Genomic DNA, 12,885 nt, shown 5'->3' with positions numbered 1-12,885 from the left:
TCAAAGTTGTAGCCCTTTTCGTTAGCGAAATTTTGCCACCGGAACCGCATCATTCGGAGTTACGAAGCTCTAGTTATGATCAAAATACTACACGCCTGTCACGATGAAAAACATGCTGAAAATTTCCAGATCTCACACTTGCTAACACAGGCCGTATCAGCCCCCTGACTTTCATCTCTGTTGAATTTTCTTGGCCACACTTCATCCTAACACGGCCTATTTCAGTTGACACAAGTGGTCATGTCAAACTTCATGTAGCATGATTTTTCACTTCCTTCGAAACTCCCCTTTTTGTACTTTTTTGCATTGATTTTTCTCGATTTATTCCTTTGAGCCTGCAAACAGTACAATACACAACCAAAGCATAAAATGTAGAAGAATGAAGCAAAACGCTTGACAATATAAGGCAAAGATGACTAAAATCAACGGTAAATAAGCGTGTAAAAACCACTGATCAAACTCCCCCAAACTTAAACCGTTGCTTGACCTCAAGCGACAATTACAAGAGAAAATGAACATCACAGCATACCGGTACTCATACGTGAGATATCCGTTTGTATTGATCAAGAAACAGTTGGTCCGGTATTCACATGACGTGACGAGTTTCTGCTAGAACATTAAACCTTAAGCTCCCCTTTCGGATACCTCTCCAACTATGCTTTGCACTTAAGTCTCTTTTCGATTTTCCTCCTCTTTCATTCGGACAATCACATTAAGGCACTGCATTTCTTATAATGATCATCACATGCATGAGACGAATCAAGACTTTTTATTTTCTTTTTCTGGCACCAAACGAGCAACATTTGCTTCTTTTAATTACCGATGAAATTTTCAAACTTTGCAGTTATATATTGTCCTTTTTGGACGACGTTTGGGGATCAACCTCCTTTGGGCTGAATAACCGGGTGAGGGTTACCCAACTTAGCGAACCGGTTGCCTTTTACCTCCTTTTCATCATCTGGTGTCAACTTTATCAATTTTTTTTCTCAACCAGTCATCATGCATGTGAATCTGAATTATGCCAGACTGTATCAATAAACTACTCGAGGAGTACTTCTCAGGAGACAAGTACTATGGTGCAAATCTACACGTTAGACTCGTATTTCTTTTAGGGAACCAAGGGTGTTTAAACAAACCTCTTCTTGTCACATTATTCCGAACTTTCTGTCCTCAAACAATCCTCCCTTCATCTCTATATACTATTCCCGATCGCTCTTTAAGATCAAAACTCTTCAACAAAAATTAAAATTTCGGTCAAAATTTGGGAAGAACTCAATGTTTGGTTTTACACATCATAACAAAAACATAATAAGAAAAATGCAAGAGTAACTGCAAAGTCTTTGGCATTCAAACTTATAATCACTTTCCCAAAAAAAGTCTTTGTTCCCTCTTCCTTGAGAGTATTTATCGAAGCAATCAACGATGCCTTGCTCAAAGTCTTTGTCTTTCTTCCTCTTCTCCGTTTTGTCAATATCTCACAATTAGGTACCTTCCTCATTTAGCTTTTCTTTCAACCTTTCCTGTTTTCTAGACTTGATGAGTGATAATGTCGTTAACCTAGTGAGTGATTCTTATTTGGAAAGGGTATTTGGGGACTCTATAATAGAAGAGACTTCTTCATCCGACTCATTAAAGGTCCCTTTTATCAAATGTTGGCAGATGAGTTAATCACGTTGAGATCCCTATGCCCCTTCCATCTAAACCGAGGAAGAAACAAGCGAGCCGGAATATGAGAAAATGCACTAAGAATTATATTCAAATTTTTTTTAGAACCAATAATTGTGAATCAAGTGACGCTGATGTGAATGCCTACTTGGATCTTCAAGATCGGTTGGATGCCGCGAAGCATGGCTAGGTGTATGCAAAAGTAGCAGACACTCCATCTGTTCTAAGCAATAGTTAAGCCGTCCTGAAGCACTTAAAAGTTGCGCCTCCCAACTCCATCTGAAATTTTGGGTTACATGAGGATATTTCGATTGTGTGTTGAATATAAGTCTCGAGAGCCTTCCCTTGAGTTATTCTTTAGTATGTTGCATTTGATGCATCCTCTCAGGATAACTTCCGGGACTAAAGGCTCATTAGCCTCCATATGGACAATCCTTGGTTCGACCACTTCATCCTAGATTAAGGCCATTTTTTGGGGTGCCTTTTGCTGGTAAAGCCCCTCACTTTTTGCTACCTCTCTGCTGATTCTCTTTGCTTTTGTCGGGGTTCATTTTCAAAGTATTAGTCTTCTCTTCACTTTAATCGGGACGCCAACTCCTACCGCACCAGGTTAGGTCCTCTTTCACCTAATGAGACGGTGATGAAGGAAGACGAGCATTCTTGGTTTAAAGGGCTCAACTATATGAGGAATGGTTCAACCATGGTGAAATGCCCCCTACCAAGGTGAGAAAAAGGCGAATTGACACTTACGCTATTGTGAATGCAATTAACCTAGAGGAGAGGAAAGAGTTATTTGGTGAGGATATAGTCTTTGATTTTTTTAACATGTATGATTGTATTTTGCAGATAACATGGAAAAAGTGGAATAGCTGACAATATTTATTGATTTTGCCAATGCCCAAGGCGTAAAGGCTAGCTCTTCAGACCAGATTGTGATATCTCTTCCTCATATTACAATTGATGCCGCTTCTGTTTCTCTTGTCTCAACCATTGAGACTACTACTATTGCCTCCAGTGTCGACCAGCTGGTCACCACTGCAGTTACCTTGACCATGAGATATGCATCCCTGCTTCCAATTTCAATGAAAAGGGCCTAAAATGAAGATCAACATTCTCTCTAGAAGATGGTTCTCCAAAAAAAATTCATCTTGCCAGGGACGATACTTTAGGGGAGGTGACTCCCTTCATGTGGATGCTAGGTATCTTTTTCTTCCCGGCTTGCTCACACTCTTGAGGAGTTCGTCGCTACTGTTTCAACATCAGATTTATCCTTCGTCTAGAATTTATCTCTTGCGGAGAAGTTGGTCATTCTCTTCGAGATCACTTATAATGTGTACTAGGCATCTTCCTTGTTTTCTCTTGCCACCGTTGGTAGGGGCTGTCTTGACTCCTACAAATCCCTCCAAGAAAGGGACAATTGGAAAAGGAAATGTGAAGTTATGGAACAAATGTGATCTAATCCCTAGGAGAAGTTTATTGCATTGCAGGAGAAGGTAAACCATGCAAACTCTTTACAAGAGGAGGCGAAGACTCACGACTCCCCTTTTAGATTGGTTACCCGGGTAATTGAGCTGGAGGCTGATTTTAAGAGTATGGAGAAGCAGTATCAGGATGACTCTAACACTGTTACTAAGAAGACTCGTCAAGCAAAGGAGGACCAGAAGAATCTTCTTCTAGAGGCCGAGGCTCATGCCAATGCCTTGAAAATTCTTGAAGATGAGGTTGCCGATCGGAAGGAGAAGCTCAATGATTCCCTTCAGCTGTACATATAAATCGTGTACGGGGTTTGTGACCAGGTCGTGGAGCAAGTGAGGAGGTTATGTCCCAATGCCATATTCTCGATTGAGGCACTGAACCTGTTCCAGGCTGCTTCCGGGGTGACTATAGAGGATAATCTTAGTACCTCGGCTCCAAAAGCTTCGGCTTGATTTTTTCATTTTTCTTCGTATAATTTTTATTCCCAACTAGTAACAAACCCGTGCATACGCACGGGTTCTGTTCTGTTACGCGCATTTGAATACATCATTTATTTTAAATAAAATATAAAAAAATATTTAGATAAATAATTAATTATTTTGTATATAAAAATATTTAAATCAATAATAGATTTTTTCCCGTATACCATGTTTGAATAAAAAAATATTCGGATCATAAATACCATTTTTCGTAAATAATATATTTTTTTCGTATACAAATATTATTTTTGCTTAGGTATCGTTTAAAAAAATAATAGGATCAATATTAAGTTTTCGTATATAAACATATTTAGATCAATAATTGATTTTTTGAATAAATTTTTCCGTTACTATTTTTGAATAAAAAATATCTGGATCATAAATACCATTTTTCGTATATAAAAATATATAGATCATTAATACATTTTTTCCCGTATATACACTTCATTTTTGTTTAGGTATCATTTACAAAAATATTTGGATTAATAGTACATTTCGTGTATAAAATTACTTAGTTCAACAGTAGATTTTTTCCCGTATACATTTTTGAATAAAAAATATTTGGATCATAAATACCATTTTTCGTAAATAATAGTTTTTTTCGTATACAAATATTATTTTTGTTTAGGTATCATTTACAAAAATATTTGGATTAATATTAAATTTTCGTATATAAAAATATTTAGATCAATAATAAATTTTTTCCCATATATCTTTTTTAGATGAAAAATATTTGATCATAAATATTATTTCTCGTATATTAAAATCTTTAGATGAATAATAGGTTATTAAAATAATAATAATATATAATACATAATTAATAATTATTAGTATACACATAGTGATTCTATGGTATAAACAACACCACTAATAGTAACTTAAATTTAAAATTGAATATTGATTATGATTAAGTTTCTTTTAAAAAAATAATCATAATTTTCTATTTTCATTTGATATTGGTTTTATTTAAAATTAACTTTCTAATTTTTTAATTAAATCTATTAATTGGTTGTTTCATTGTAATAGGAATTTCATTTATCATTTTTTATACTATGTGTCAGTTCGATCTTAAGAATAAGGTAAGACATGTTGAGAATAAAATATTATACATTCATGTATAAATAGATTTCTACTATTATAAAAGGTCTGCATTTGTTTGAGTAATGTGCTTCCTAATGAACAGTGTGATTTAGCAATGAATTTATATGGTATAGCATAAAGTAAATGTTATAAATGACATAAATTCCAAAGGTAGAGAGTGCAATGATGACAGATATTGAGGTTCTTTCAGCATGGTATAGTTAAATATGAATTTCTCCTAGTTAGTTGATTATTTTGCTATAAAATATTGGCTTAGAGGGGTAGAAAATATAACTACAATTTGGAAGGTATTATATATGCAAAATAGCTGTAGCTAAGCAATAAATGAGATGAGACTGCTCAATATTTGACAGGATATGGCTAAAGACTGCACTTGCATTGACATGATATAGCTGTAACTTGTAGTAAATAGTGTTAAGTACGTCCTACTACAAGAAATCAATATAAAAATGAGAGGAAGCTAACAAACTTAATATATTAAGAGCAATTTAATTAAATGTTGGGGATTTGACCCATTGAACATGATGAGTTTTCATCGGAATGGAAGTTTTCTGTAATAAATATGATATAATATTGTTATGGTTACTTTATGTTATCTTCCTTTTTAAGTGAGATAATGAGTAAATTCATTTTGTTAAGTTTTTTAATTTGCACTTTGTGTTGATAAAGTGTGTAAAACAATTTATATAGCTAGTTGTGTAAGCATATTTCAACTTTAGTTGTCCATTAGTGGCTGCTACGAAGATGATTGAAAACTGGTTATAAATAGAACATGTATTAAACACCCATTATAGATCACAATTCCAAAACAAGTTATAGTTCAAAGCATAGTTATGAAGATGATTGTAGATTCGTTATAAAATTGCACCTAAGTTGAAATGCATATTACATTTGATCTCTTTATCTAATTCATGTAAGATCCAAATTTAAAATAAAGATGACAGTGAGAACACCACAAGGTTTAATACATATATAAAAAAGAGACATAACAACTTATCTTAATAATACAAACATTCAACCAAAACAAAATAGAAGATGATATGGTACCATCTCTTAGTCACTGTGATAAATATGTTAGAATTCATCCTCACATATGTTTGTTCAAAGTGGATAAAAAATAAATGAATTGTCAAACATGTCCAAAAATAGTAGTTGCATCACTTCTTCATCAGTCTTTCTTCAAGTGCTTATAATGACTGAGTCTTCTCATGCTGAACTATTGAATCTCCCATATACAAAAGTTATTAACTTGGTAAAACCTGTGCCAGAAGACATCATAGTTTCAAAACATATTGTGAAATTGAAACAGAACAACACATATATGAGAATACAAAATGGAAATTGAACAAATATAGACCAATAACAACAAATAAAAAGGATTTAGTGACCTTGTTTACCACCAGATTTTATATTTCACGAACATTATTGAAGTTGTTTTATTACCCATTTTTCGTGTTTTTATACAGTCTGAAAAAATAAAAGAAGTGAAAAAAATATTAAGACCATGAAAAAGAGAAAACAAATCTTATGTTCAAACTTACAATTTTAATGTTGTTTTACTATCAATTTCCATCATAGTATCAATATAACTACAACTTGAAAAAAAAAAACAAGAAAACGAAAATGAAAATGAAATCATAAAATGTAAAAAATATTACCTCCATTCAAATGTCAAAAAGGTTGTAATAGAGCCCAAGAAGATTGTTCTTTTTCTCCATTGATTGTCTTTGCATTAACCTGTAAATCCAAAATCCAAGAGATGATATTAGACAATGAAGAGAGAGATGTAGTAGAAAGAGAAAAAGAGTGAGAGAGAGAGAGATGGAAGAAAGAGAGAGATGCAGTGGAAATGAGAGAAAGAGGGAGAGAGAGAAATAAAGTGATTTTGAATTCAAATAAATTACTTTTTCAGTTAGCATGTAGTTGTAAGTGAACTATGAAGACCAAATGTTTTTGCAATTTGTACACAAAACAAAGTAAGTATATTTAACTTAAAACTAAAAGTACAATTTGGTTGCAAAAAGTAATTTTTGGACACAAAATACCCCTAAAATGATGATGTGGAGGGCAAAGAGAGAAGGTTAATTAGGTGTTTTCCAGAACATCTAATTTTCTTATATTATAGATAACATTTCCCAGGATTTGCACCTTGGGTATAACAACTATTAATATTTATAAACATGCTTTTACCTAAATTATTTGGGTATTATTTAGCTTAAGGCCATGCACTTAGCTCCATTTTATTAATGTTATTATGTTGCATATTTGGTTGTTTGCAAGTTGCTTAACGCCAATGCTTGCTATTTTACCCTACAATGGAAAGTTTTCTAGACTATGTGGGATCATCGGTGTTCCTTGGCAGCGATGTGCTGTCTGCTTTAGGTGTGATAACCCTATTAGCCTGCTTTATGAGGGAAATCATGCATTTCATTGCAACGAAGTGGTCGATGTTCTCCTCGAACCCCTTTGCCTTTGTGATTTACGATGTAGGTCATTGAATGATGCTAGCTTCCATTTGTAGTTGCTATATTTGTTCGTTGTATATGGTGTTTGCTGTAGTAACGTATTAGTTCATGTGTTGTATTTATCGTGTTGTTTGTGTTCCTCAAGGTGAGGATTAGAATTGGCCATATTGATATGATGTGGTAGTATATTTGTACTTTGCTTCGTGTCACAGAGGACCGTTCCCCGACCAAGGGTGGGATCTTTGTCTCTATCCTTGAGGCTTGGCTCGTATCGAGGTGAACATCTCTGGGATTTATCGCATAACATCCTTGGTTTGATTAGATCAGAAGGGAGTGCGCCAGATATGTAGAAATGCGTGTAATATTTGTGTATGCAAAAATACATGTAATCTTTGTCTACAAAGAAATGCGAGTGTTTGTTGTTATCCATGTCTTGAGAGCTCTAAAAGAGGGGGAGAGAGAGAGAGAGAGAGAGAGAGAGAGAGAGAGAGAGGGAGAGGCATGCGATGACATGTTGTCATTGCGCATCATTTAGCAAAAAAGAAGACAAATCAGACTTAAAATGATCAAGTTAGAAGCTAAAGAGTAGAAAAAGCATCGAAAAGTGACAAAGGGTGAAGAAAAGGACTTAGTGTTAAAATTGATGAAAAAAAGGAAGAAAAACATGTTGATTCCACTGGATTTTACACGTCCGTGCCACTTCATAACGCGATCGCGTTTTCAACATCATTACGCAGCGCGCCTGCGTTGCTCTTCAGCGCGACCATGTTAGGACACGTGTCTGGCACGCTTTTGCTGGCTTTAAAAGGAAAAAATATGAGAAGAAAAATGGGTTTGATTCTCTAGAGATAAAATGACATATTTTAATTTATGAGCTTTTGGAGGCCATTAGAGTTATTGGAGAGCTTTTTCTTCGGTGATTCATTATGATATTCGAATCTTTACTTTTGGTATTAATTTATTTCAACGTGAGTAAATAAATTCCTATTAGGTTAGGTATTATTCGATGATGAACTTATTTTTATTTGATTGGGACATATGGTCGAATGACGTTAAAGTAATTGTCTTTACTCTTTGTTATTATTCAATTATTGGTTGTGCTCAATGCCTATTGTTTGTTATGACATTCGATTTGATTTGAATAAGTAGTGACAACACACTCTAGGGCTATTTATCTGAACTACTTTAATTGTTGAATTCTTTAATTGACTAGGGATAGTATAATTAGGAATTGTGACCTAGGGATTAACGAGCCTTGTTGCCTAGTTTGACGGTATATTTGACCCGAGGGATCGGGGAATTGGCGCTTAGGCTAATGAGCTGCACAACAAGGGATTGGGTGTAGTAGTAGAGTTAGTCTATCGTGTAACTCTATAGTCATTGCATGTCTTTTAACGTGTGTTTCATCAATCAAGTAGAAATAGAGGATTCTGATAATAAGACCTGATTGCCTTTATCATCGTTTTTATAAAATCTTATCTCTTGCGTTTTCGACCAAGCAACCTGAAAAACCTCTCGTTTACTGTTTTTACTTACATAGCACAACTTGCCTTGTTCTAAATTCATAATTCCTTTGGAGACGAATTTATTTTAATTACTTCGGTAACAATGTTAGTACATTTGCTAGTAAATTGTTCATCCACACGCAACAGAGAAACAACGAGAAAATATACAAATATTTATACTAATAATAAATGAGACTTTTTACAAGAAAACAATGGAATGACTATATAAATAGGCCTTCAATAGTAACCCTATTGTGGACGAGCGACGTCCCGAGTTTTTGGTACATTTCCTTTTTTGAGGCTCTAGAAGGTGTGTTTTTTTACAGTATCTCCTTCGGTTGGACAAGATGTCAAAGCATCCCACCCTATCTCTGCCTGCTGGCTATAATTGAATGGTTGGCTTTGTCGAGGATGTAGCTTGAGGATGACCGTTGAAACCTTAGGATTATGGAATTGCCTTTATCAAATGCTTCGATGAGGCGCTTTCTAATCATCGCGATAGAAACATCCTGGTTCGCGTCTTACTCTAGAGTGGATATCTACCTCATACGGTTAACAGGTGGCTAACGATCTGCTTATATGAGATTCGTCCTCGTGGTCGGCTCCCCTGGACCCAAGAGGATGGTCGAATATAAACGATGTTCCTTGAGAGACTCGTCTCACCGACCTCTGTTGTTGGAACTTGGATTTTTCTTCCCGTCTAGTCTTTCCTTTGGAATGGCAAAGCCAAGCGGAGATCGGAGGTAACTGCTTACCAATTTTTGCGCCGCTAGAGACCGGGTTGCCTTCCCTTGAGTGTGCTTTATGAACCTTTGCTAGTTAATTGACTCGAGCGATAAGGAAATGATGTAACGGAATCAACGTGCTCAATTGTGAACAATTTTGTGACAAACACCTGCTTTGCTTTGCCGTGATGTTGTAGCTTTAGTTGTGATGCGATCTTCATCACGACTTGCTGGATCCGGCTTGAAGATGTCTTTATTCGTCACCTGAAGATTCTTTGGTACCTATAGAAGGAGCTTTAGTACCAGATTCACACCCGACGTTAACTATTAACTCATTCTATTTGATACGACATTAAATATGAAATTGTCGTATCTTCGACGTCGCACCGGTAAGTACCACGTTAGCGGCGAGAAGTATAAGCGACATGATTTTTGAGGAATTTGATTTTATTCTCTAGTGTAGATCTAGATGTGGATCTAGGATCCTTTCTTCTGTTGCTTTGGAGAGTTCTCTTCGTTTTAAAACGATGATTGATTGGATCGACTATGACATATCTTTGTATTCGCTTCTAAAGTCTAAACATTCTTGATTCAGTAATTTAAGGAAGTTAGTTACGAACGGGTAAATTTGAGATAATATGTGATAATTGTATCATATTATATTTAAATTTAATATTTTATAAGCTGTTATTCACTCTAAGAATAATTAGATTTTAACTATACTAGATGAAAATAATTGAGTGAACAATATGAGATTTCTTGTTTTCTTCGCATCTGAAATATGAGATTGAGAATGAACGAGTACACACAACAAACAGTCACACAGATCACGAAAAACAATTATATTCATATTCAATTAGTAGTCTTTAGCAGCTGTCATTTTTAAATAAATATTACTATTCAAATTGTAGTTCATATATCGTGACTGAATTTATTTCCCTCTATCCAGTAAAACTTATAGTGTGACAGTTACAACCGACTATATATTATGGATTTATATTTATTGTGACTATTGAGTATTAAATTTTGGTTAGTTAATCCAGCTGGTAAGACAATTATCCTAATGAAATTAATGGAGAAAGAGATTGATATTGAAACGTGACTACTAAAAGCATTTTGTAAATTGATACTCGTCGAGTGGGATGTGTATTATTGTAGTAAATCGGTTTAGAGACACCACCACCTTCATTAAAATAGCATTCCAAAAATCAATTATTATCATCTGGTGACATGAAAACTCACATAGGTGATTGGTCATATTCATATATAGCAGTATGAGGCTATTACTAGATAGATTACCTCAAACCTGCATTTTAATACGTCAAACCAACACTTAGATAATGCGGTAGTTCAAGTTTAGGACCTTAATTGTTTGTTTTTTGTTTTGACTGAAATGAGATTAGTTTAATTTCATTGTTTGGTATTGCTAGATGCTATTAATGTTGTTAGCAAGACAATATTTTCAAGATCATTGTGTTTTTTTTTTTTCTCTTCTTAATCCTTCGATTTTAGAGGAAGGAGGTTTAGTAATATGGAAAATTTGGTAAAAAAAATAAATAAAATTTCACCAATATATAAATCAAATTTTAAATTTAGGCTCTTTTGAACAATTCATTTTTAGTTAAAGTTTGTTAGTTGCGGGAATTCAATCACTTAATTTTAATGATCATTGTAAACATATGAGTGATGACAATATTAATAATTGGTAGGTAAATATTGAAACCGGATCTACTAGGTACAGTACAAAGTATATTAATAATATGTAGGTAAATAAGGATCAAAGTCCATCAACAATAAAAAAAAATGTATTTATACACTAGATTTCTATAAATGATTCTTGAAGGCAGTGAGCAAACCGGCTAATACTTTGGATTGATTATCTACAAAAGGTAGTATTTGAATAACACTTTAACACTCAAATAAATAAGCGAAAAATAAGTGAGATATAGTGTCGTATACCTTTCACTTTGGTTTTCAGGACATTTATATAGATGTTTTGAGGAACTATTTATATAGATGTTTTGAGGAAATCAAAGTTATGATAATTGATGGTCTTTGGGATCTTTACCTAGAGTCGAGTCTTTTGTCTTCACCCTAGTGTTCGTTGACTGTTGAAGATAAGGGTTGATTTGTGGATTGTTATATGATGGATTGGCCTTAGGCACAATCCAAAAAGTTGCCTCCTTAGTTGTTAGACTGAAGAAGTGGATAGTGGAGACTTAGTTATAATGATGAAGGGTTAGGCCAGGGAGTTTTCTACGGAGTCTTGTTCACATGGGACAATCAGAGGAAAATAAGGAGAACATTCAGACTTGAACAATCAGAGGAAGATTTAACTAGAGCCTAACGTGGTGCAGCGTATGGGTCTGAACAATTAGAGAAGGATTTTCCTGGAATTTCACAAGCACAAAGTGTTATGTCGATATGTGTGTGGTTTAGTGTCACTGAATGTAGTTTAGTCCTCTTTGATCACTTCTAAATGACTTTTAATGTGTCATTTGAAGGAGATATAGAATAGGCTCCTCATTTGTGGTTTCACTCAACCATAGAGACCTTCTTAATTTAAGGGAGTGGTCATCATGGCTTATTTATAACATACTCGTATTAACTCAATTGTCTTCTGATAATTACAACATGGACTTGAAGAGGTTTGAACATTTGGCGTCTTTCAATAATGTGTCGGGTGTTGCAAGGGAAAAGCTCTATTCTTGATTCATCAATGAGTGGGTCCTAATGTGTTCGAGAAGATCATTGAAGAGGAATCGTCCAAAGGAGCATGAGACAAGTTGTAGAAATTGTATGACAGAGATGAAAAACTGAAAAAGGGTAAAGTTGCAGATACTGAGAAAGCAGTTTGAGATAACACAGGTGAAAAAAATATGAATTGGTTGTTGGTTTCTTCTCAAGAACCAGATGAAGGAGTGTGGTGAGTCAACAACAACTTGCAGAAGATTGAGAAAGTGCTGAGATCTCTAACTGCAAATTTTGATTAACTTTTAGTATCTATTGAAGAGTCTAGGAACCTAGTTAAGATGAAGTTATAAGAACTTCAAGCTTCATTATAGGCTAATGAGATGAGGTTGAAGCAAATGAACTCATAAAGGGAGAAGGTGGTTGAGTAAGCACTACAAGCAATATTCATCAAGAAGTCTGGAAAAGAAAAGTCGAATCATAGAAAGAATCTTTTTAGTAATGAGAAGTAAAGCAAGAACTCGAAGAATCACTATGATTCAACCATGAAAGGCGTGAGCAACAAGTATTCAGGGAATAAAGTTGACATGAAGGAGGTGCAGTGTTACAACTGTTAGGATTTGGCCAATATACTCGAGACTGTTGAAGAAAGAAGGAAGCAAGAGCAAAATATAATGATGAAGTGAAATATACTCATGTTAGAGACAGTGACTCTGATGATGTGCTACTCATGGCCAATACTTAGTAGAGCAATGAACAAGCCAATATGTGGTATATG

General features: G+C 34.6%; 1 long non-coding RNA gene across 1 annotated transcript; it reads right to left on the bottom strand.

Annotated features, from left to right (window-relative positions):
- Positions 1-5,635: 5,635 nt before the first annotated feature.
- Positions 5,636-6,556, bottom strand: LOC131655750 (uncharacterized). Its single transcript, XR_009299873.1, has 3 exons — positions 6,380-6,556; positions 6,110-6,188; positions 5,636-5,980 (listed from the first exon to the last, which is right to left on the bottom strand). It is a non-coding gene; the product is annotated as an uncharacterized LOC131655750 (long non-coding RNA).
- Between the last annotated feature and the right edge of the window lie 6,329 nt (positions 6,557-12,885).

Source organism: Vicia villosa, linkage group LG3, assembly GCF_029867415.1.
Source record: "Vicia villosa cultivar HV-30 ecotype Madison, WI linkage group LG3, Vvil1.0, whole genome shotgun sequence".
NCBI lineage: Eukaryota > Viridiplantae > Streptophyta > Magnoliopsida > Fabales > Fabaceae > Vicia > Vicia villosa.
Note: the sequence above shows the minus strand (reverse complement) of the source record. Positions and strands in the feature narration are given on the sequence as shown.